Source organism: Rhinatrema bivittatum, chromosome 9 (assembly GCF_901001135.1).
Source record: "Rhinatrema bivittatum chromosome 9, aRhiBiv1.1, whole genome shotgun sequence".
Lineage (NCBI taxonomy): Eukaryota > Metazoa > Chordata > Amphibia > Gymnophiona > Rhinatrematidae > Rhinatrema > Rhinatrema bivittatum.
This window is the reverse complement of record NC_042623.1, coordinates 188237596-188263287: the sequence shown is the minus strand read 5'-3', so window position 1 is coordinate 188263287 and position 25692 is coordinate 188237596. Positions and strand designations below refer to the sequence as shown.

The window sequence follows — 25692 nt, the reverse complement described above, 5'->3', positions numbered from 1 at the left end:
AATGAAATATTTGTAAATTCATAATAAATTGTTGAAGCAGTCATCTTTTTCTCTGAAGCTCTTATCCTGTCACTCTGGTCTGAACTTTCACAGACATTCTGTCTCTTCCAGTTTCCCCTTATGCCAGAATTTCTCAAACCATTTCCTGGAACAACTCAGCTTAGGGTTTTCAGTATACCCACAGTGAATATATAGGAAATAAGTTTCCTTCTCCGGTGTATGCAAATTAATCTCATGCTTCAATGTGGATATCCTAAAAGCATAACTGGCAATAGGGTCTGCTTTGGCTTTAAATGCATGAAATCAACTGGCCCCTGAATATCTTTACCAGAGTCTGCTCTCCTACAACCCCATTAGGGAACTTCGATCAAAACGTGAAAAGTGGATCCAAATGAAAATATATGGAAGAATACAAGAACAGGCAACATAGATGTAAAGCATAGAAACATAGGTCTTCTTCTGCCGTCATTTCTAACGGCCCATCCAGTCTGCCCAGTAAGCTTTGCACTTTTTTTTTTCTCATACTTCTGTTAGTCTTGGCTCTTAGTAATATTTTGGTTCTATTTCCCTTCCACCCTCACCATTAATGTAGAGAGCAGTGTTGGAACTGCATCTAAGTGAAATATATAGCGTAATTAGTTAGGGGTAGTAACCGCCGCAATAAGCAAGCTACACCCATGCTTATTTGTTTACCCAGACTATGTAAGTCAGTCCTTGTTGGTTGATGTCTGTATATAGATCCACTTTTCTTCATTCCCCCTGCCGTTGAAGCAGAGAGCTATGCTGGATATGCGTGAAGTATCGGTCTTTCTCCCCTGCCGTTGAAGCAGAGAGCTATGCTGGATATGTAATGAAAGTGAAGTATCAGGCTTATTTGGTTTGGGGTAGTAACCGCTGTAACAAGCAAGCTACTCCCTGCTTTTTTGTGAATGCAAATCCTTTTTTCCACATTTCCTCTTGCTATTGAAGCTTATTGTTGGAGTCGCATTAACCGCGAGTATGTTTATTGAATAAGGGCATTATCTCCAGGCAGTAGCCGTCATTCCCGCAAGCCACCCACTCTTCATTCATGTCCTCTAGACTTTATGGATCCACAGTGTTTATCCCACACCCCTTTGAAGTCCTTCACAGTTCTGGTCTTCACCACTTCCTCCGGAAGGGCATTCCAGGCATCCACCATCCTCTCCGTGAAGAAATACTTCCTGACATTGGTTCTGAGTCTTCCTCCCTGGAGTTTCAAATCGTGACCCCTGGTTCTGCTGATTTTTTTCCCGACGGAAAAGGTTTGTCGTTGTCTTTGGATCATTAAAACCTTTCAAGTATCTGAAAGTCTGTATCATATCACCTCTGCTCCTCCTTTCCTCCAGGGTATACTTATTTAGATTCTTCAATCTCTCCTCATAAGTCATTCGATGAAGACCCTCCACTTTTCTGGTCGCCCTTCTCTGGACCGCCTCCATCCTGTCTCTGTCCCTTCGGAGATACGGTCTCCAGAACTGAGCACAGTACTCCAGATGAGGCCTCACCAAGGACCTGTACAAGGGGATAAGCACTTCCCTTTTCACAAGGGGATAATCACCAAGGCAGGCCAAAAGAGAACTTGGAAAGAAGCTTGCCAGACAGGCAAATCCCAAAACAAAACCTTTTTCAAGCATATTCAAAGCAAGAAGCCTGTGAGCGAATCGGTTGGGCCCCCGAGATGGCCAAGGAGGGTAAAGGGGGTGCTCTAGAAAGACGAGGCTGTATCATAAAAACTAAATGAATTCTTTGCTTAGGTATTTACTGAGCAGGGTATCAGGGCAATGCCTACATAGAAAACATTCTTGGAGGGTGAAGATACGGAGGAACCGAAGCAGATCCCGGTGAACTGGGAAGGTATAATAGAGCACATTGACTAGCTAAAAAGTAACATCACCGGGACAGGATGGTTCTGAAAGAACTGAAAAATGAAACTGCAGACTTATTAGTAATGTCTACCTTCTTATTCAAATCAGCTATGGTACCTGAGGACTGGAGAGCCAATGTAACACCCATTTTTAAGAAGTATTCCAGGGTGACCTGAGAAACTACAGACCAGCGAGTATGTGGTCAGTGCCAGGCAAAATGATAAATGCTGTTCTGAAGAACAAATTACTGGCCACCTGGATGATGGATGAGGCAGAGCCAACATGGATTTAGCAAAGGGAAGTCTTGTTGTACAAATGTTAGATTTTTTTTAAGGGGTTAATAAACATGAGAACAAGGGTGAATCAACAGATATAGTGTATATGGATATTTAAAAGGCATTAGACAAAGTCCCTCATGACAGACTCATCAGTAAGTAGGCATGGGATAAGAGGCAATATCTATTGTGTATTGGTAAGTGGCTAAAAGATAGGAGACAAAGTAGTACTCAATAGTCATTTCTCTCAATGGAGAATGGTAACTAGTGGAGTGCCCCAGGGTTCTGTACTAGGACATATGCTTTTTAATATATCTCGAAAAGGGAGTAATGACGGAGGTAGTTAAATCACAAGCCAATTGTGAGAAACTGCAAGATGACCTTATTTATATTCTGCCTTTCTGCCACTTCAAAGCAGATTACCTTGTGAGGCTGGGGGCCTGAGTGTCCAAATGGCAGATAAAATTTAATGCAGTCAATAATATACAGCTTGCAGTTCAATTGGGATAAGGAGAACAAGTGTAAACATGATTCAAGATTAAATCCTACCAGAGAGCTCAGAAGCCTCCCCCTTCCCAAATGAGTTATTCAGCTAGGAATTTTCATAGGGTCAGAATCACAAATCGAACTTCATATGTCAGCAAGCCTGGCACGATCTTACAGATACCTACCAAATCAATATTCTTGAAAGTAAGGCTCTTTGTTTCTCTTTAAAGACCGAACAGGTGAATTACCTCAACGCCACCTCTGATAATGTATTCACATCCATAACAGCATTGTGCATGGTGAGGGAAGCAAGAAGATCGTATGGCACTGCACTGAGAGGAAGTGTGATGAACAATGGGCTGAAGCCTGCTGCACAGCACGTCAGATCCCCTCCATTTTAAAATGCCACAAATGTTCGTTTTGTCACCAAACCAATCCAGTGAGTTTTTATCTTATCCAAAGAAGTACAACCAAGGCCATGGGTAAACTCTTTGATCTGTCCGGTCTTAAGCTTGCAGGACGACAATATCAGTTGTTACCTTTGGGGGACCACTATCACAGAGAATGATCCAACTTGTGCCCCAGCACACACTGAAAGCAGAGCAAAGTGGGAAAACAATATAAATTCATCAGGAAAGAAGTCTCCTGGGACACAGACCAGCTGTGTTTCTGCTTCCATCCTGCACACTTCCTGTGGCAGAGCAAAGCCTGCTAATCTAATTTATATATCTTTTCACCTTTTAATTTCTATTTCCTGGATGCGAAACATAAAACTCATTTCCAGTGCTGTGAAAAGTGATTTGCGGCTCTAAAATGCAACTTCCAATTATCAAATTAGTTCTGTAGACTGGAGATCCTCCTGCTGACAGCACTTAATATAGCAAAACATTACCTGGGCATGTGAAGTCAGCAGACAACTCCGGTCCATCAGAGTTGAGTGATGAGACATCAATTTACTCTCTCTTTTATTCCATTTTAGGAGAACTTCAATTGAAACTCAGAGGATGTTTATTTTTACCGCTGAGGAGAAGGGAGCATGGCCAAGAAAGGTGAAGGGTACTCTTGAAATCAGGGAGTTGGGTGGGGAATCCCCATAGGTCAGGTAGTGACTGCCGCTGCTGGCAGAGTGTTTGGCTGCAAGGCTCAGTGGAGCAGAACTCATTCTCCGAATGCTGATGTTCAATCTGTTAAGAGCGGCTCACCCAACCACAAATAAAAGAATCTATTTATACTTGTAAGTGCAATGGAAAAAAAATCCAGCTCGCAGCCTGAGAACTGCATGGCAACTAACGTTTCTGAAGAGAAATGTGTGAAATTTATTAGTATCAACGAGACTTAATCGTGGAAATCCGCCTGCAGGACAGCAGGTTTTGGAAGAGGACAAGACAATAATAACATGGAGTGAAGGTGGCGTTACTTCTGATTGGACACTTGTTGAACGTGTACAGGAGCAAATATTGGATCCATTGTGTAATCTGTCCAGGAACGTCGGATTCTGCCAGCATGCTGCTGGGATATTATAATATTGAGCAAACACGATCAGAGCTGGACACCCAAAGTGCAGCTGCATCCTGACCGTAAAGCCGGAGCCCACTTCTTGTTTATTTATAGTTAAAGAAATGATTCTTTATAAAGGAACCCGGCGTGACAAGGGGGCAAAGGCCATAAATATTCCAAGTTACTCGACAGTGCAATCAGTACTGCACGACTGAGAAGCTGCCCTAACAGTCCTTCCTTAAATTATTATAATGAATATTAGAGAGCTAACAGGAATGGCACTGCATGATATTGAAAAAAAAAAAAAATAAAGCCAGCCTGACGTAACAGGACGAGCAAGGACAGTAGCATAATTTTATGACAGTCCACCCAAGTTAGGTGGCAAATGCATGCCTAACCTGCACCAATTTGCAACATGGATTTCCGTGCTTTGAGAATTATTCCACCAAATGTAATCACACACAATTATACTTGTGTACAGCTAATTTTCAGGGGAAAATTACCAAGCATACTTTTGAAAATACAGAAGTTATGTGCATTAAATCCAAATCCCTCAGCAACTCTACCTCCGCTCAATCCGGGCAAATTTACCCAACACATGAGGCGGGCAATTTTATACAGACCATTGCTGCAAATAAGGCTTTAAAAATTGCCCTCTATAAAAAAAAAAACACACAAAAAAACCCACACACAGGTGATGATTCCCTTACTCGGTCAGATCTCACCAGGTACCAGCACGGACTTCTCAGCCCTTCACTTTCCCAGACTTTTACGAAGGGAAACCAACAGGCCAGCTTCCACCCATGACCATCTCTAAGCAGCTCCTCCCAGAGCTAACTCCAATGTCTCCAGAAGTGCTGGCTGGAGCTCCTAACTCTTGAACATGTAGCCAAAGTGCTCATAGATGGCAGGGTCCATGTTCCTTATGGAATTTCTCAGAAGCACAACGTAGCTTCTGAACGCAGTTGTGCAGATAGCTACACACTTTTTGTACCAATTACATTCAACATTAAACTCCCTTTACAAGAGAGTCTAATTAATTGGATGGAGGCCCAAGTTTGCTAATAAATATATTGAAACAAATAATTTTGCAACTCCCAACTTCGCTAATAAAACCATAAGCATTCAAATTGACATCACAGCCTAAGAAACACAAAACAAGCAGAGAAGTAGAATATTTCTTCCACCGCTCTGAAGGAGGTTAAGATTAGACTGCTTGGAGCACTATGGTTACAATATTTAATAAGAAGATATAACACTGTTTGAGCCCTGATAATGTTGCACTGATGGGAGTACATGCTTTTTTGGGCAAGTTTGGGTGGGATTAAGTGAGCTGAGTGGGTTACAGTCTGCCTCTGCTTCTCTAGGCTAGGGAGGTTTTGGCTTTTATTAATTCTATGTTGATATTTTTGCCTTAGTGAGAGTAGTGCGAATGAGATAATTGGATGCTAAAGTTATTTTATTGCATTATTTATATATTATTTTGTAATAATTTTAACATATTAATTGTACTTTAATATTTTAGCATTTTTATTTATGGTTTTTACATACTGTAAGCAGCTCTGGGTGGTCCGACTAGGAGGGCTGGATATAAATGCAAATTAGAGCTAACAGTGCTACTGTTATACATGTTAAATGATTTGCTCAGATGTGAATACAAGGGAAGTGGGTATAACCTGCTATGAGCCATTACTATTTTCTTCTGAAATTTCTATAAGGCTGTTCACATAAGCAAGAAACTTTGGAATAAAAACATGCGCTGTCTGACCTGACAACTCATCCTTGTATACAGTACAGACTGAGCAGAGCATACCGCTCCTTTAAAAGGGACAAAAATGAAATTTTAAAAAATTAAGGATTTTTTATGTATAGTGTTCTATTCGAGTCATACAAGCCTGCACAAGAGCAATCTGATTTGACTGACCCAAGCTAACCAAAGTAACAGTTTCAGAGCAAGTGTGCCAGAGGTGTAGACAGTCAGCCATCACACACTGGAGACCCTCCAATTCCTGACATACCTACAAAGAGCAGCCTCCACCTTTAACAGAAACAATGGCAATATTCCCTCACCCCAGCAGAGAAAGTAGGTAACTAGTAACTACAGGCCAGTTTCTCTGACCTCACCAGTATTTTCTCCTTAGGAAAACTAAGCAGATGGAGACGGAACAAAGCTGACGTCACGGTATACTTACTCCTGCACTCACATCAGCCCGCCAATATTCTCCTCAAAAGCCAACCGTGAACAACTAAACAATACATAATCATAACCATTAAGACACGCATTCAAAACAGTTAACAGGAAAACAGTGAGGTCAGACAAGGAGTGTAAAAATTACCAATCTAGGAACTGGATTTGACACTTACCAATAATCCCTGGAAACTCAGCCAACTCAGGAGGACAACAGGGAAGGTGGATTTACTTGTCCTCATTAAAGAAAAGGAAATCATCAGGAAAGTAGTAATTTCTCCTTTCTTAGCATTCAGACTGGTTAATCCACACCAGTGCGATGTACCAAAACTACTCCCGAACAGGGCAGGAGCCTACCCACGGTCCGATCATCACCACACGCGAAGGCTGCATCCTCCCAGGCTTGCACATCTAGGCAATAATGCCTGGAAGTTGTGTAAGGAAAAACCACATTTCAGCTCGGCAAATCTTGATGGAAGATAATCATCTAATCTCCGCCCATGACATTACCTGGACCAGAGTGGAATGAGTGTTAACCGAACTAGGAAACGGCCGCTCAGCATCCACATACGTAGCCATGATAACCTTCTTAATCCAATGGGTTATAGTAGACAGCAACACCAGTTCACCCTGTTTACTCCCACGTGGCATTAAATGTAAAACACACCAGTGGATGCCCTGAACAAGAAAACAACAGAGACTGCACCAAGCTGTTCACGATGAATCTGAACTTTCAATTACTGCAACAAAGAAAACAAAATATGTATCACCAGTGCCAAACAAAGAACTGGAAGCTTTACCAGTGCTTTCTTTTCCTGGAGGATTCCCTGAATGAATCACCCTGCCGCATCTTGTGCTTCTCTCACGAGAGGACCACCAACGCATCAGCCTCCAGCTGTCGGCTATGCCAATAAAGGTTCTTTTTCATGGAGTGGTTTCAGAGGCTTCACGTAAGAAGGACCTGTTTCTCATAGAGTTGTTTGCCTCTCCTCCCAGTTTCTAAGCATGTTTGTTCTGCAATTACAGTTAGTCCTGGATACAACATACTGAAAATACTGTAAGATGAAATATAGTATTGCATCTGTAATAAGATTCCAGCCTGAAGCGGAAAAGGAAAGATCATAGGCCAACATGTACAGAAGCATCAAACTGGTAAACCACCTATACAAGACGTTCCAACCAGGATTAAGAGCGTGGATCTGCAAAAAGCCGCCTCTCTCACAATGCTCATGTCCTGAAAACATGTTTCTAGGACACTAAACAAGACAGATTTTAGGGACACACAAAAGCAATCTCAAACTTCAGAAATAAAAGTCCTCGTCACTCTCTTTCGCTTGTTAAAGTGTTGACAGTTTTAACACATTAATCTGAGACTCCTTGCTAAAGGATTTACCTGATGTTAAAATGCTTTTGAATTTCTTGGTAAAAAAAAAGATAAGTCATTCAGTATGCCAATTTTAACAGTTGTCTGCAGGGCCAGTGCAAGGTTATTAGGTGCCCTAGGCAAGCCTTCTGCCTTGTTCCCCCCGCCCCAGTCTCGGCCCTGGCTCTTACCGCATTCACGCCCGTCGAGTGCCTTGGTTCTCTGGGACGCGAACAGGATAGACTCTGCTCGTGGCCCCACATGGCTGCTCTTCAGTGCCCCCTAAGGCAACCATCTCGTTCATCTAATAGGACACGCCTGCACTGCTTGTCTGACAGAGTCGACACAGACTCATGGGTCTTCACTGAAGAATTCATATTTTTTGTCTGAAGCTGTGATTCACATTTTAACCCTGTCACAAAATAACTGAGCATGGTTTAAATCCAGACGTCACCTTTGGCTTATCCTATGGTCACCTCACGTCCAAACCCTAACGAATATCGAAAGACCCAGGAAGCTTAGAATTTGTCTTATTTCTTTTAAATCTTCCCATCTTTAAGCGATATGGGATTTATATCACCAGCAGGACTTGAGATGAGATTCTGAAAAAACAACACTTGCTCAAATAAGCCTTCTGACTGGGGGGAAGTGGTCACTGGCAGATATATACACATCGCAATCTAACACCTTTAGCTGATAATGATAGTCCTTGGTAACAAGGAACGTAAACAGGTAGCAATGTTTCCGATTGCTTTCATCCATGCATCTTAATTTTCAATAAGGAAGCTTTACAATAACTTGTGGCACTCAATGATTAGATGAAGTTTTCACATCCTTTCACACCTAGGTTCTAATGGCACCAAGAAGGCACTTTTGACCCTTGCAAGGTCAAGTAGCATCCCTGCAAAATCTTGGGAGCAGGATCTTCTAAGCATGAGGCCTATCCTGCATGCATTGACAGTACTGCAGAAATATCCAGGAACTGGACGCGTACTTTCCAAGATGAGCAATAGCCATCTTGGGGCACAGCAGCTCTGGAATCAATCACCCAGCCTGGCTACAATGAGATCAGAAACCATTTCAATTTGCTCTCCCCCAGAAGGCTAATGAAAAATAAATAAATAAGCAAGCCATCTAGCCTACTAGTGGTAACATTACAGTCAGATATCAGGAACTATTTTACTTGGGAAAAAAAAATCCACATCCTTTCTTGAAAAAGCCAGATATTAAGTCTTCCAGTTACGTGCTGATCGAGGAGGTCGCATAATAGCTGAGGCCCTGCCTAGCTCGTGCTAAACTTGAATTTAAAAAAATCTGCTTTTAATCGCTTTGTTTAGTCATGGCTCCTACTAAAGCAGTTAGTGAAGGATTGCTGCCGTCTCTTTGGGCTTATAAACACTGCAAGGGAAAAAAATGGACAATCGGGCAGCTAAGGAACAGAGCGCGGAGAAGACGGCCTCGGAGGTGTCTGGGGCCACAGAATTGGATGAGCACTCATGAGCTCATGGAAACATTTAGTGATTATCTCTCTAAAAAGCTTGATACCTGCTTAAGTATTATTATTGACAATGTGGCCCAAATTGCACAGTGAATGAAGCATGTTAAGCAGATGGAGGAACGAGAGCAGAAAATAGTTGATTCGGAGTCTGCTTCAACATCGATTACAGCTAAAATTGAGAAGCTAGAGAGGAATGTCACCACAACTTGGGATAAAATTGCCGATTAAAAAAACAGATCCTATCGAATCAACCTTCGAATCCTGAGTATTCATGAAATGGTCAAGGGAATGAATGCAGCAGACTCTCTTTCAAAATGGCTGCCAAATATCCTGCAGTTAAATCGGACCAAAGGCTACATTAAAGTTGATCGTGCACTTGCTCCAACACATGCACCTAATGGCCGACCTTGTGCATTAATCGCCAAGCTGCATAATTAATTATGCGGATAAACAGCTTATTCTAAATGCAGCAGATAGCAATGGGAGATCATGTATTGCCGAAATCACATTTTCTTTTTTCAAACTTTTTCTTCAGATGTTCAGAGAAAGTGCCAGGCCTTAACCAATGTTAAGCGTGAACTGCAGAAGTTAAACATAAAATCTGCTATGTTATATCCTGCTTAACTGAAAATTATGGTGAATGGCAAATCTGTTCTACTGGAGCACGCAAAAGATATTGAATTATTTTCCTGGGCGGGAGCTGTGGCAACAGCTTCTTTTGGAGCAAAGTCTGGCCCTTTTTTTGCATCCTGGGAGCTTGAGTAATAAGACGACTGTATTGTGTCAGTGCAGATACAGAGTGCTGGGGTTTCGTTTTGGGGGGGGGGGTTGCTATTTTTTGTGTCACTTGTACTTTTTGTCAGTTTTATATTTTGACAGCAATTGGATATTTCTCTTTCCTCATGACTCCACTACTACGTCCTGGTTTCTGTGATCTCTTTTTTGGGCGTTTGGTCCCGATTCCTTGATCTCACTGGACCCTTACAATGGGTGTCCTTTTACCTCGGACATGGATATCGCAGCGTTTAAAGATTTGGCATCATTGTAGTAAATCAGGATGCAGTTTGCTAAAGCTTTATTCGTCACATTTGGCCCTGGCAGATCTGTAACGTTTTATGGAGCATTGTGTACCGGCAAGAAGTGTTCGAGTAGATCCTTGGCAAGCAATGACCATCGCCAGATTTTTTGTAACTGGCTGTCATTCTTACTGATCTGGACATTGTGTAGTTTATCCCAACTACATTTTCATTTACTTCTGACTTAAATGCTATACATGATTTTTCCTTTTCCATGTTCTGGGTTTTCTCCCTCACAATCATCTTGGGGTTCGACGAGGAGGGGGGATGGGGGTGGAGGACTGGTAAAAAGTTATGACTCTAGATTGGGTTTCATGGAGGGTGGGTTATGGGTGGGGGGTTACATTGGGAGGATTAAGCCCAGCCTTCAGCAGCGCATAACGGGAAGCTGTCCGCTTCTTAGGTCGTATATAATTGCCCACTTGAGAGGTAATGGGCTTGCTAACATTGGTACATGGGTGGGGGGGATGTATGTGGAGAATGGGAAGATTGAATTTATTTGGGTTGCGGGGACTGAAAGTTGTTCTATTTAGGGTTTGCTGAATTTTAGATAATGTTGCTTTGGCATGGGTATAAAGAGCATACGGAGGGGGGATATGAAAAAGGTGTTTAAAATCATGAGAGGTCTAGAATGGGTAAATGTGAATCGGTTATTTACTCTTTCGGATAATAGAAGGACTAGGGAGCACTCCATGAAGTTAGCATGTGGCACATTTAAAACTAATCGGAGAAAGTTCTTTTTCACACAACGCACAAATAAACTCTGGAATTCATTGCCAGGGGGTGTGGTTAGTGCAGTTATTGTAGCTGGGTTTAAAAAAGGATTGGATAAGTTCTTGGAGGAGAAGTCCATTAACGGCTATTAATTAAGTTGACTTAGAAAATAGCCACTGCAATTACTAGCATCAGTAGCATGGGATATACTTAGTTTTTGGGTACTTGCCAGGTTCTTATGGCCTGGATTGGCCACTGTTGGAAACAGGATGCTGGGCTTGATAGACCCTTGGGTCCGACCCAGCATGGCAATTTCTTATGTTCTTATTCGCTTTGGAATCTCTATGTGCTTGCAGTTGACTCGCATGAGATACCCAGGGAAAAATTGGTTTCTACCACATTTTCACTGGAGACTGCTGCGTCTGGGCTTTGCAATTGTGTATTTGAACCTTTTTCTTCTTTCTTACCTATGGGTTTTACTTAGATGGCTTCTTTAGTTAATATTATGTCTCTTAATGTTCGGTGTATGTCCACTCCGATAAAGAGGAAGCGTATTCTCCAAGTAGCACATAAAAAAAAAAGGTGCAAATCCTGCTACTTCTAGAAACCTACCTTACTGATCCAGAGCTTGAAAAGATGAAGACTGGGTGGGTAGATCAAATTGACTATGCTTCTTATAACTCTAGAAGTAGAGGAGTCTGTGTATTAATAGATAATCTGTCATTGCAGGACAGATCGCTGATAGATTGGGATGAGAGCTTTGTGATCCTTGAGTGCTCCCCTAAATGATTGGCCTTCATGCTTGTCAATGTTTATGGCCCTAATACAGACCAAGCCCTGTTTTATCAGAAATGAATGGAAACTATGATTACCTTTGGGTATCAGCATCTTTGTATGGGAGGGAACTGGAGCATATGCCCTGAATCATCTCCTGATAAAACTTCCTCAAATAAATTAGGAATGGTGCTCCCAAAATATATTCAGGAAATTACTGATACATTTAATCTGGTCTATATAAGAAATTTCAGCACCTGGGAATGAAAGATTATACTGGGTGGGTTATCAGATCATTTCTCTGTGAGGGGGTCCCTGTTCTTAGAGTACAGTAAATCCAAGAGTCTCTCCTGAAGGCTAAATATTTCATTGCTCTGTAATAAAGCCTTCCCTAAGTTACCTAAAGAATCTATTGAGGAATATAAATTTGCATAATCCTCCCAAGGACTATGCTTTAATTCTTCATGTTGAGGCTTTCAAAGCATTTTTCTGAGGTAGGCTTATTAGCTTTCCTAGTTACTGGCAAAAGCAAAGGAGAAAGCAAGCAGATGCCTTGATAGCACAGATTAAGGATCTTGAGACTCTGCATAAGCACACTTGCTCAGCTAGGACCCTGTGTTTGCTGGAGGCTAAGAGATCAGAGTTGAAGGCTCTGGAAGTTGGGAAAATTTGTAAGGCCTTAAAATACACTAGATTAAAATTTTATGAGCATAGGGCAGACCTAGTACTTTGTTGGCTCAGTTGGTAAAGAAAAAAGCTTGTAAGTACCTTACACTGAAGCTTAAGAGATCTAGTGGTAATATAACTACTAAACAGGCTGAGATAGAATAAAACTTCACAAATAAGGTTTCTATTTTATATACTTACACGGGCGTGACTGACATGGAAAAATTAAAGATTTTCTGTCCCATCTGCACCTGCCTCAGATATTAGAATAAAGGGGACGCTTCTTGCAGCACCTGTGTCTTTGCTTGAAATGCAGGATGGGGTTAAGGCACTTCCTGGTGGTAAATAGCCTGGGCCAGATGGTTTCCCCATTGAGTTTGTTAAAAAAAAAAAACTAGTTAAATGATGAGGTGTCTCTGCTCTTACCTACATTTCTGGACATGGGCAAGGTGGGGTCAAGGGTTAGCTGATCTGTTTGAGGCGAATATGTCCCTCATTCACAAGCCTGGGAAGGCTGATATGGATTATAGTTCATATAGACCTATTTCAATGTTAAATATAGACATCAAGATATTTACAAAAATCCTGCAAATAAGATTAGAGAAGGTACTGCCTTGCCTTGTCCGTACTGACCAGATGGGATTTATTAAGAGTAGGTTGTCTACCTCTTAACACTAGGCATCTATTTAATATTTTACATTTGGCTAAATGTAGAGGAGTCATTGGCTTGATAGCTTCATTAGATGCAGAGGCCTTTGACAGGCTTCCTTGGCCTTTTTTGTTTGAATTACTTAAAAATGCAGGTATTCCAGAAAGGCTCATTGGCTTTATTAAGGCAATGTATACGAGACCTAGAGCTCATTATCAATGGTTGCTTTTTTTTTATATATATATATATCTCTCTCTCTCTCTGTCGGGGCACCAGGCAGGGGTGCCCTTTGTCACCGTTGCTTTTTGATATAGCTATTGAATCTTTGAATCTCTCAGTGTTCATGGTTTTCAATTTGGAGGCAGAGCGCATACAATTTTGTTATGCGGCAATGATGTATTAATATATATGACTAACCTGCAGTCCTCCGGACCTGTGCTGTTAGAGGTGTTGGCTTCTTATTGGGAGCTCTCGGGTTACAAGATCAATCTAGGTAAGTCTGAGCTACTTCGGGTTGGCTCCAAAATTACCATCCCCAGTTGTCTCTTCGGTTCATGGTTTTAAATACTTGTGGGTTTATATCCCCAAAGACTTTAAAGACCTTTATACTAAAAATTATAGTGTGCTGCTTAGTAAAATAAATCAAGACATGCATGATGGGGAGTCTTTTTCAGTCTCTGGATTAACCTTTTGAAAATGAATATATTGCCTAAACTCTTACCTTTTTCAATACGTGCCCTGTAATATATCGGCCAGTGTTATTGTAGACCTCCAAATGGCTATTTCTAAATTTGTTTGGCAGCATAAAACAAGATTCATCTTAGGCGGACTAGCCTTGCCCAATCTTAGGTGGTACTTTTGGCAGCCAGATTGGCCTGTTTGAAGGTATGGATTTATAACATAAAAACTTCATGGATGCATTGAGTCTGGCTATACTTCCTTTACTATCTCCCTCTTCACCACATGCACAGCGTATTTCTAGAGCTAGTCCAATAATAGCACATGCGTTGGGAATGTTCTCAGATATCTGGGTGGGGAAAGCGAGGTAGTTCCTCTTCTAGCTCCCATCTATGGGAACCCTGCCTTATCTAGCTGCACTCTCTCTCTGATTTTAAAGCCTGGTGGGTTAGCGGGTGACATTTCATTAGTCAATGTTGGGATGACTATTTTCTTTCAGCAACCAAATGCGGACTTGGACTTAAATCCACACTCACAAGTGTCTTATTTGCAATTGAGGAGGGTATGGGGGACATATTTTGTTCTCACTAAGCCAGTTTGTGATCTTAATAATTTGGAGGATTATTTGACTGAATCTGGGGGTCTTACTAAAAAAAAGTGTTACTATTATTTACTGTGGTGTCTCAGCTCAAACGTTTTGCAAATGAACTCCCCAGCCTATTATAGATGCCTGGAACGCTGACTTGAACTTAGATTTGGGCTTCAAAGCATGGAAAACAAAGTCTGGGAATTTGCCTTTAGACTTTCTATATGTGTTCGAAGGACTGAACTGTTAGTCAAGCTTCTTCATTGAACATACTGTACGCCCATTTATTATCGTAAATTGTTTCAGAAGCCAATCCTGCTTGTTGGTGGGGTGGTAGAGAGACTGGCACATACATACATATATGGTGGGACCAGAGAGTTGTGAAACAGTTCCGGGATGCTATTACACAGGAAGTGGCTGCCATTCTCGGTTTCCCTATTCCTATTCAGCCTTTACTGGGTCTTCTTGGTGGCTGGGCAGATTAACAGATTCCTATATTGCAATCTTTTGGAAGACCATGCCCTCTTTGGAGAATTGGAAGGTGCAAGTACACACAATAGCTGAAAATGAACAGTTGTGATTTGAAATACAGAGTAAGAGTTTTAGTTATGATGTAATCTGGAAACTTGTCAGTTTTATAATCTTACACCATGAAAGTTGACTATGATATATTATATTGTCTTGCTTTTCCTTTAAAATGTGTTCTTGGTATATCATACCTTGTGTGCTAATCATATTTATTTGTATGTATTTAACATTCCTTATCGTGTATGCCAGAAAAAGTTAAAATAAAAAGTTTTTTTAAAAAGCCAGATATTAGAGATGGAAATCTGCTCAGCAATCATTGTTAGGTTTTCTTTGACTAGCAAATTGCAAATTTGAGCATTTAGAGCAATTAGCTCTAAATGCTCAAAGAAAATAAATTATGTAAAGTTAATTCTTTACTTTACACTCTATGAAAAGGAAACTTGCTAGTTGTGATATCTTTTATTGGTCCAACACAGAAATTTTATAGAGGTAGCATAAACCTGCCTTTTGGCTGAGTGCCCAAAAATGGCAACATCACTTAAAGAGCCACCTGGGAGAGTTCAGGCTCATGTGCCGGGTCTCTGATTGAGCTACAAGCCTAAATGAGGAGGGAACTAGAACACCCAAATAGAGGATGGGGAACCCCCCAAAACAAGCCTGGTAGGGAAGAAAGGAGGAAGGGCTCCCTGATGAAGTCTGGCAGCCGCACACCCACTCTCTTTCACATGCCGGCAGCTCAAATATTTCCCAAACTCGCAGGGGGGCAGCTGTGCTTTTATCAGGCACTGCAAAGCAAGCAACGGGTTTCCAAACTCTGTTATATATAGCACTGCACGTTGTATTTCTGAATTTTACAGGTTTATTCTTCAGAAAGCTAAATTATGTCCATGCTTTCGTTATCACAGCGTCACCATGCGCACAAACCTGCAAGCCGTGGCACTCACAGAAGAGAGACACTCAGGACCACACACATCTTGTAAAGCAGATACAAATTTTTAGTTTTCTAAAACATTTTAATGGATAGAATTTTTTTCCCCCCCCAAACAGCACCTTGGAAAAATGTTCCACCCATGTTCAATATTGAAGCAGGTTAAGTGCCACAGCACTGTGCATTGATCACTGCACAACACATTCAAAGCTGCATCGGCCACCTGAACAATCTAACTGGCGGAATGCCTCCAGCGCTTTAGAATACAGTAATAATGTACAAAAATGCATTGCTTCAATTACAGCTTTTCAAAGACACAGGCAGAAATCACGCTGATGCTCTGTATGGACCTAACCAGACAGGATACCGTCTTGTCCTCTTTCCCTACCAAGAAAAATTCATCCTCTACAAAAGCTACCAAATAACTTAGGCTACATCAGTCACAACCTTCTTTCCCGGAAGAGGAATAAAAGAATCACATTTAGTATCAGGAGCATTATTTGGGCATCCATGAGGTGGACTGCTGAATTCCATAGACTCTCTCTCTTACACTAAAAATGTCCCCTTGCTCCAGGATTTATAGAGAAGGATTAAGGACAACATTCATGGGGGGAGGACAAGAGACAGAGGAAACTACCAAAAAAACCTAACATACATCCTTTACCTCACTATACCCAACTATAAATGGGAATTATTTTACACCTTTATGAATACAAAATCCACCCAAAGCGGTTTACAGCATAGTAGAATATGCCATATGCAGAGGTTAACATTGCCCCTTCTTCCCTTTCCCATCTGACGTTATACAATCAGGTACCAAAAGCGGAAGCCAGACTAGCCTCCCAGAGGCACTATGAAAGCTGCCATACCAACCCATATTATTAAATATTCAGGATGACACCAGAACTCACAATATCCCACGCTACAGCTGGAGTACTAAACAGGAAAAAGAAATCAAAAGTATTTCCGTAGCACTGAACAAAAGCTGAAAAACAAAAAAACACTGCAGCCCTAAATCTGACCAATAGCATTCATCAAGATCACACTTCCTCCTTCTCAGTTATATTCCCATCCTGGGAAATGACAAACCTTTTTAAAGCTCCTTCTATCACTTGGATCTAAGTAAGCCAAAGCATCACTATCAGAAAACTGTCAGAGCGTCACTGACTGGGTGCATTTCAATTCAAAATGCAGAGGAAACAGCAGAAGAGAAGAAGGGTGGGCAGGTTCACAAAGAAATCTGTATTAAAAGTGAGCAAAAAAAAAAAACCCAACACAGATTGGAGAAGGTGAGAGCCAAAAAAAAAGATCAAAACCCGGAAATCAAAAAAAAGATGGTGGCTCAGCAGCACTGCCTGTTTGATCCCAGAATCTCGTTTTCTGCTCCCCGATTGTGGATGCCGCAGAGGCAGAATTAATAGTCCAGAGGGGGGTAGAACAAGTTGTTGTCATCACCTGGTGGCCGGCTTTAGGCCCCATGACTGCAGAGTTCTGACAGGAGTCCCCGTATGTGGCCCCTGGCCCAGACTGTCACTGCAAAGATCAGACAGGGAATATAAAATAGCAGAAAATTCATCCCCCCAAGATTCCAGCACTGCCTCCAACTGAGCAAAAAGAACAGGACAAAAAAATAAAAATCAGAAAAGATGAAGCCACATATATACGAAGGCACAGTATTGGTTTTCATGAGAAGTTAAAACCGTAACTGTGTGCGGTCTTTCAGGTGGACAGCATCACAGATGGCAAGGATGTCTTTGGTTAGAAAACAACAGCGTAACAATGAAATTTGTTTCAGTTTGCTTCGCTTTCAAAACGTGACACCTGAAAAGGTATTAAAAATGTACAACGGGAAGGAAGCTGTACAACTCTGGGCGATGATACGAAACTCCAGGGTGGGAGACTCAGGAATAACAGGGTGTTGGATGCCTGGAATGTCCTCCTGGAGGAGACCAAAACAGTGATGGAGTTCAAAAGAGCGAGGGATAAACACAGAAGATCCCTAGGGGCAAGACGGCAGAAATGAAACACTAGGGTAACATGAACACCCTGCTGGACAGAAGGCAGGGACCATTTGGTCTTAATCTGTTGTCATTTACTAGGTTATTACAATATGAAATTGTTTTGTTTTCCCTTTTTTTTTAGCACAAATTAAATAAGAAAATGAAATTTAAAAACTAAAAAATGTCCACTAATGAAACAAAAATAAATGAGAAAAACAAACCTTGCACACTCCTAGCAGGTAGCACTGCTACTTTAAAACCTCTCTCATGCATTCTGGGACTTGCGGGTTTTACTATTACAGACTGGAGGAGTTGATGCTAAATAAATACATCAACAACTCGTTTACCATCATCGGCAGCACACACTGGAAGCAGACAGATGTTCTTTGGAAAATGAAGAATTGTTACCTAATTGTTAGAACAGAAATCCTGAGAGTGAGCTGTGGTCCAAGTTGCAGCCCGAGCTTTGGTTTCCTGAGCGTGGAGATGCTGCAGAAGCCGTGCTCCTAGCTTCTGCATCCTTCATCGGTGACACCTACTATCCACCTACAACAGAAGTGCTGGCAAAGCCGCAACCTATAAATCACTGTAAATAAATAGAAGCCAGACGCAACATCCAAGTTAGCTTAGTTGCAGAGGGACTGAAGGCTCTCACAGCCATGGCTAGGCTGAGTTCAGTTAGAAGCGGGGGTAGGCAATGGCACCGTTACAGGTGGGCAAGGGTTGGCAAATTAGCCCTCCCCACAACTCTGCCACCCCCATCCTAGTTGGCCCAGCAGACAGGAGTTGCTGTGCTGTGTGTTACCTGCTCTCTGGATCTGTTGACAAGAATCACTTCAGCATGGGCCACGGGGTCTCAATCTCAGAACATGCAGGGGGAGCTGCTGGTCCCCGCGGCCCCTCTTCTCCCTCTACTCGTCCGCTTCCACTTTGGAATATATCAGCTTTGGGAAAGCGCATTTATCATCTTTGTATTCTGATCAATAAAGGAAGAAATGCATTTCTGTTTCTCTGGTACTGCACTGAATGCAGAGTTTGACTTTTGGTGTTTTCCTGTTCATTTTTTGTTTGTATGATCCTGTTTCTAATCTGAAGTCTCTTATTCGTTGTTAGGTGAGGATTGGTCTGTGCTCTACGTGAAATTTTACTAGCATGTAGTCTCTGTTTAGGGATTTACAACAGTCTGGCTTGTTTTCTTCTTCCAATAGGAGGTGGGTTGGTATTTTAGGGCCTGGAGTAATATTTGCATTGCTGCCTTTTCACAGGAAGGATTGCTGCTATTCGACATTTTAGAATAATTAGCATTGTCATGACAAAGCAGATTTGCTATATAGGCTTGGAGTGTCTTTTTGTTGTTTTTTTTTGCAGGGTCTTATATTTCTGGCTGTGGAGTGATGCTGTGCTGCTGTTACGGAGCGTGACCACAAAGGAATAAAAGAATGATCCCATGTTTCAGTAACAAATCACCTTTTTTGGTGCACAAAAAAAGGAGAACGATAGATACGACCAGGTGGTGGACAAGTTATACACTCCGTCTGGCTTGCTGCCACCTCTCATAGCAATATAATAGACGTGTGTTTTCAGTTGTAAGATTGTTCTTTTATCCGGTGCTGAGATGACATTGTGATTTTATTTTTTTTGTATAGGTAAGTTGTAAGAGGAAACATTCTAGATCTACTTTGCATCCATTGTTGAGGGAATTTCTCTGGATGCAGAGTGTGCGTTGGAGAACTGGAGGAGCAGGGTTTATACTGAGATTCTGTCCCATCCTGTATGGAATCTAGACCACTCCTATTCAGAACTAATTGAACAATGCTATCCATGTTTACATAAGAAGTTGCCTTACTGGGTCAGACCAAGGGTTCATCAAATCCAGTGGCCAATCCAGAATACAACTTACCTGGCAAGTACCCAAACATTAAATAGATCATTATTTATCTTATGTTGTTTTTAATTATAATATGAATTGCTCATTAGATTAAGATAATTTTGTTTATATTTGTATCTTTTGGACTGTATTATACAGGATTTTATATTTTGTTTTATTAATATAAATTTGATACTACTCGTAAATCATTTTAGAATAGCGATTGATAAATGCCATAAATAAATATAAATCCCATTCTACTGATGCCAGTAATAAGCAGTGACTATTCCCCAAGTCAGCATGATTAATAGCACTTTATGGACTTCTCCAGAAACTTATTCAAAACTTTTTTTTAAATCCAACTGCACTACTGCCTTAAGTATATCCTCTAGCAATGAATTCCAGAGCTTAATTGTGCATATTTGCTAAATTCATAGACTGCCCCCTAGTCCTTGTATTATCGGAAAGAATAAATAACCAATTCACATAACCCATTCAATTCCTTTCATGATTTTAATGACTTCTATCATATCCCCCATCCTCAGCAGTCTCTTCTCCAAGCAGAACAGTGCTAACCTCTTCAGCCTCTCTTCATAAGAGAGCAATTCCATTATCATTTTGGTCACCCTTCTCTGTACCTTCTCCAGTGCAACTACATCTTTTTTTGAGATGCAGTGACCAGACCTGCATACAGCCTCGACATGGAGCATTATGACACTTTCATTTTATTCATCATTCCCTTCCTAATAATTCCTAACATTGTTTGCTTTTTGTCTGCCGAAGCACACCAAGCAGACAATTTCAATGTATTATCCACTATGACGCCTAGATCTCCTTCCTGGGTGGTAGCTCCTAATATGGAACCTAATGTTGTGTAGCTACTGCCTGGATTATTTTTTTCTATATGCACTACTTTGCACTTTTTCACAGTCAATCTGCCATTCAGACATCCAATCTTCCATTCTCACAAAGTCCTCCTGCAATTTATCGCAATCTGCTTGCTATTTAACTACTCGGAATGTTTGTGTCATCCGCAAATTTGATCACCTCACTCACTGGAGCCATTTGCAGAAAGTTTATAAATATATTAAAAAGTTCCAGTCCAAGTACAGATACCTAAGGTACTTCATGGTTTACCTTGTTCCACAGAGAAAATTGGCCATTTAATCCTACTCTGTTTCCTGTCATTTAACCAGTTTGCAATCCAAGAAAGGACATCGCCTCCTATCCCATGACTTTTTAGTTTTCTTAGAAGCCTCTCATGAGGGACTTTGTCTAACACCTTCTAAAAAGCCAAAAATACAACATCCACCGATTCACCTTTACTGTTTATTAACCCCTTAAAAAAAATGTAGCAGATCTGTGAGGCAAGACTTCCCTTGGGAAATCCCTGTTGGCTGTGTCCCATTAGACCATGTCTATCTATATGTTCTGTAGTTTTGACCTTTAGAATAGTTTACACAATTTTTTCCAGGGGTGAAGGCAGGCTCACCGGTCTATAATTTCCCAGATTACCCTGGAGCCCTTTTTAAATATCAAGGTTATATTGGTATATATATACCAGGCCTCACTGGTTGAAATTGGCCAGGTGTTTATCTATTGCATAGAAGCCCCATGGAGCTTTTTCTTTCGTGTCTGTAATAGCCAGTTTAAAGACAGGAGACTGTGTTGTAGAGGTGAATATGATGTATGCTAGAGTGCCTCCCCATCTTTCTGTCTAGAACTGCCACTGTTGGGGGTAACTATGAATGAAGACTCATGGGAATACAGACCTATAAAGGCTTATGATTTGAGCTGGAAGCCCATAGAAACAAGAGGAAACTGCCAGACCAAAAACACAATAAACTACTTCAATTCAAGGTTTAAAATCCACCTTGAGCTCTTTGGTGGGTAGCATATGCAATATTAAGCCTGTCTCTGTTTTATTCACACTCTTGGCATGTGTCTAAATGAACTACCAAGATTTCTTAGATCTAGAGCTAAACATACATAATTCCATTACCAAAACTGCATTGCCTGAGAGAGATTAGTGAAGCTTTAAAAAGTGCTAAGGAAAGCTGAAAAATTACTGGGACTGGATTTTAACCCCCCCAAAAGAACCTAGTACAGTACAGTGGTTATCAAACCTGTCCTTGGGACCCTGCATCTAGCTGGATTTTCAAGACACTCACAATGAATACGCAGAAGATATATTTGTTCTCCAGAGCATTTATTTTTTTATATTCCAGTCTTACTATCATGTATTTTGGTGGATTACATAGATCATTTAAAGTCATTAAATCAAATGACAAACATAAAAAAACAAATGACAAACATGAAAAAAAATGTATTCACTGGGGATATCCTGAAAACTCAACTGGCTATAGAGTCTCATGGCCAGTTTTGGGAACTACTGACCTAGAGTGCTATTCTAGGCATCAAAATGAGTCCAAGCCTAACCAGCCAGGCCCTCAAACAGGAGAACAACCAGCTTGGCTGCAAAACTTTTTCAGAGTAAAGAATTCTCTAGAACAGAGGTGGCCAACTCCGGTTCCTCGAGATGAGGTACATGAGATAGATTTGCATACAGTGGAGGCAGGGCATGCAAAGCTCTCTTATGCATATTCTTCGGGGATATCCTGAAAACCTAGCCAATTTGTGGCTCTTGAGGAGCAGAGCTGACCACCCCTGCTCTAGAACAAGAGGTCACAAACTCCATAGGGCAAGATTCAGGAGCCACATCAGAAACTTCATGAAAAGCATACCAGATGCACATAATGGATCATGGTGGAGACAAAATGAACGGAATTGAAGAATGAATAAGTATAGGGGATCCCTCATGGTTAAGAAGTGAAGGGGACACTGCAGATTGGCTGAGATCAGGCATTCCATCAGAGGTAAAGTGAGATGAACTCAACAGGATGTGCCTCAGTTTTCTATTTTTATTTTTCTTGCTTGTAAACTGTTGTGACGGCATGTTCCAAACAATATATAGAAGTTTATAAATAAAATAAATAAACTTGTGATGTCATATTCTATGACAATACTAGGAACAGATTGGAAGGTTGCATTATTAACCATCCATCTTTCACTCCCTCTAGCACAGAGCGTGAGGTGACAATATCGAAACAAAGGGCAAATAATGAAAGCACTACCAGGACCTGTCTGGTAAGGTCACAGGGGCCTAGATAGCTGGATATATGGGTAATAGCCTCACTAGTCTTTATAGCTGGGACAGAAAATTGGACAGAGCGGATAGGCCAATTGATAATCTGCTATTATCTACTATGTCAGGACCCAGGCCCTATGCTCATTCACCTTAGGGTAATCACCTGACCAGGCTCTAGGTCATGAGATGCAGGAGCCTCTTTCCGAGAGTTTCAACGTGAATCTTTATTCATCAGGTCCCAAGCAGGCATGAAACCGAAACCGCGCGGCCTAGCCTCTTTAAGGACCTAACCCCAGTCGTTCACAAATTTCAGCCCTAAAGATCAGACCTGTCTGGGCCACTCCATGACTGTATCCGTACCCCACCCAGGCCCGACAGCGGGTGCAGGGTTTCCGGAGCACTGCCGCGGAGGAAGGGGCCCGCCGGCGCCTCTCCCCCGGCCCCAACCAGGCGCTGCGGGCAGAGAAAACGAAGAAGGGGAAAACTGCAGGCAGAAGGAGGACGAAGAGGGGCCGCTCTCAGCAGCCATGTTGGCGGCCGGTAAATACCTGCACGGCGCCTTCCGTCGGCGAAGCTGCTCGGGGTGGTGGGGGGGAGGGAGGCAACCCTGAGTCCCACAGAAACTCTTTCCAGGCGTCGGGCGGCTCCGGCTCAGCGTCACGCCGCTACGTGCCGACGTGCCCTGCGACGCCCCTCCCACTCTTCCTCATCGCTTAACCCCGCGCCTTCCCATTGGATGGCGACCGCTAGTGCCGCGCGATGATTGGAAGACGGCCTACCTGTAGTACAGCATGCCCCGTCTACGACCTGGCTAGTTCATTGTGGTGATTGGCGGTTTAGATGGCGAGGGGCGTAGTTTACCGGTTCCCCGTTTAGATTGGTGCTGGTTGAGGGAGGGGCGGGAGGGCCTGACCAAGCCCGGACACGAAAGTGAGATTAGGGCGAGGAGTCCTACGTCATCCTCTGCCTTTCCTAACATCGCTCGGAACGCTTGAAGGCAAGGCAGAGTTGCCACGTGATCCAGGTGTTGCTGGTGATTGGCGGGAATCAGTAATTGGGCTAAGGCATTCTGGATTTAAATGGATGAAGAGGAGGTGGTTTCTGCAATGGTCTGGAATGCTAAAATGAAAGGTAGACGCTTTCCGGCAACTGCCTTGTAACACGACAGCTGTTGTGGTATAAGGGACCGAACTCGGGAGAGATTGAAGCGATACAGAGGCCCGAGCATAAGAGACGCTCCAGGGCCAGAGGCCTGAACAAGAGAGACCCCACGAGATAGGAGAGCCAAACGTGGGAGCGATTCCAGAAAAATAGGGGTCTGAGCACGAGAGAGATTTCAGGGACACCCAGAGCCTTTGCATCATTCTTCAGAATCACACAGCACACGAGAAAATACAGGGCCACACGAGCAGAATATGAGGAACTCAAGGGACACACAAGGGTAGAGTGTGAGATGGTTCCAGACATAATAGGGCAGAGGCCAGAAAAGCCTACAGGGTGTGTTGTGCAAATCCCTGTAATGGTCTCATAGGATCGGGGGTACAGACCCAGCAGCTTCTATCACTGGTGTGTGTCTCCTCCTCGGGAGGAGGACCACCTTCACAGCTGTGGAGAGCACTGGACCTCTCACACAGGGTGGCGAAAACGCAAGGGTCTGTGGCATGGGGGCAGGAAAAATCCTGCAGGACCACCAAGAGGGTTTCACAGTCCAAAAAAGAATACACAGTCCACACTGAAATTTGTGTTCCAAACAAAAAAATAGTTTACTAAAAGGAAAACTAAGTCCAGGTGGCACAAAGTACAAGAATAAGTTTATAAACAGAAAGACAAAACAGAAAGTTTAGGCCCTTCCACAGTTTCAAAGTCAAATCCTCAAACTCTTTAAAATCAAGCTAGGAAAACTGTCTTCCCCAGGTTCCTCCTAAGGTACCCCTTAGATCAGGTATCCAATTCAGAAAATATTTCTCAATAACTTGATGGTGAAGACTGCTTCCTGAACAAGATCCCAACCCCCATGTCCAACAGTCAGAAGACTCACACTCCTCCTCACTAGAACTTGGGTAGAGCCCCTTTGCTGCCTCTCGAGTTCCCAGTAACAGCTTGTCACCTTTATATCCCTTGACTACTGACACTTTCTTTAGGAGATGGACTCTCAATCACCAAAACCACTAACTCCCCTTGAACCTCCTACAGATAGACAGGCCCGGCGCCACCGGGTGTGCAAACTGTGCAATTGCACAAGAATGATATGGGGAATGCCATTATCTGCCTGTTGTGTGTGCCGGCCGCGGCAGACCCGTGGTCTGGCCCTCTTACCCTCAGCTGCCTAAACCAGTGCCTGGTTCCACGTCCCTTGGGGCAGAAGGCCGCCGGCTCTGTCCTCGGACTATCCCTGGCGCTCCTAGTACTACGACGGACTCCTGTGCTCTGCGGCGGGCCTCTGCATGGCCCGCGGAGAGACGCCGCCATCCAGCACCGCGCACCTCTATGTTGTTTGAAGTGCCCGCGGCAGGAACTTGGCCGCGGCCCCAGATGTTGACGTCACCGAAGCTCCGGTACTTAAGGCCGGGCTCGGCTCCTGGTAGTCACCTTTGCAACAGGTCTCCACGCTGGTCGTGTACTTCGTTGCCTCCTGGTAATTCTCCTGTGTTCCTGATCCCTGCGAGTTCCTGTTCCTGTTCCTCTTCGTTCCTGCATACCTGATTCCTTGTCCTTCCTCGGATTGGCTCTCAGACACAATCTCTGCTTTGGCTGACCACGCCATTGATCTTCTCCTGGACCCGACCTCTGCTTTGCCTGACCACGCCATTGATCTTCTCCTGGACCCAACCTCTGCTTTGCCTAACCTCGCCATTGATCTTCTGGACCCGACCTCTGCTTTGCCT

The 25692-nt window shown here is 42.7% G+C and overlaps 1 protein-coding gene across 5 annotated transcripts in view; it reads right to left on the bottom strand.

Moving 5' to 3' along the window:
* LPP (LIM domain containing preferred translocation partner in lipoma) overlaps positions 1-23461 on the bottom strand; it is a 937968-nt gene extending 914507 nt beyond the window's left edge. For all 5 annotated transcript variants that reach the window (XM_029617261.1, XM_029617260.1, XM_029617259.1 and 2 more), the window contains exon 1: positions 23356-23461. The gene's annotated coding sequence lies outside the window, so the exon portion shown is untranslated. The remainder of the gene's footprint in view (positions 1-23355) is intronic.
* Between the last annotated feature and the right edge of the window lie 2231 nt (positions 23462-25692).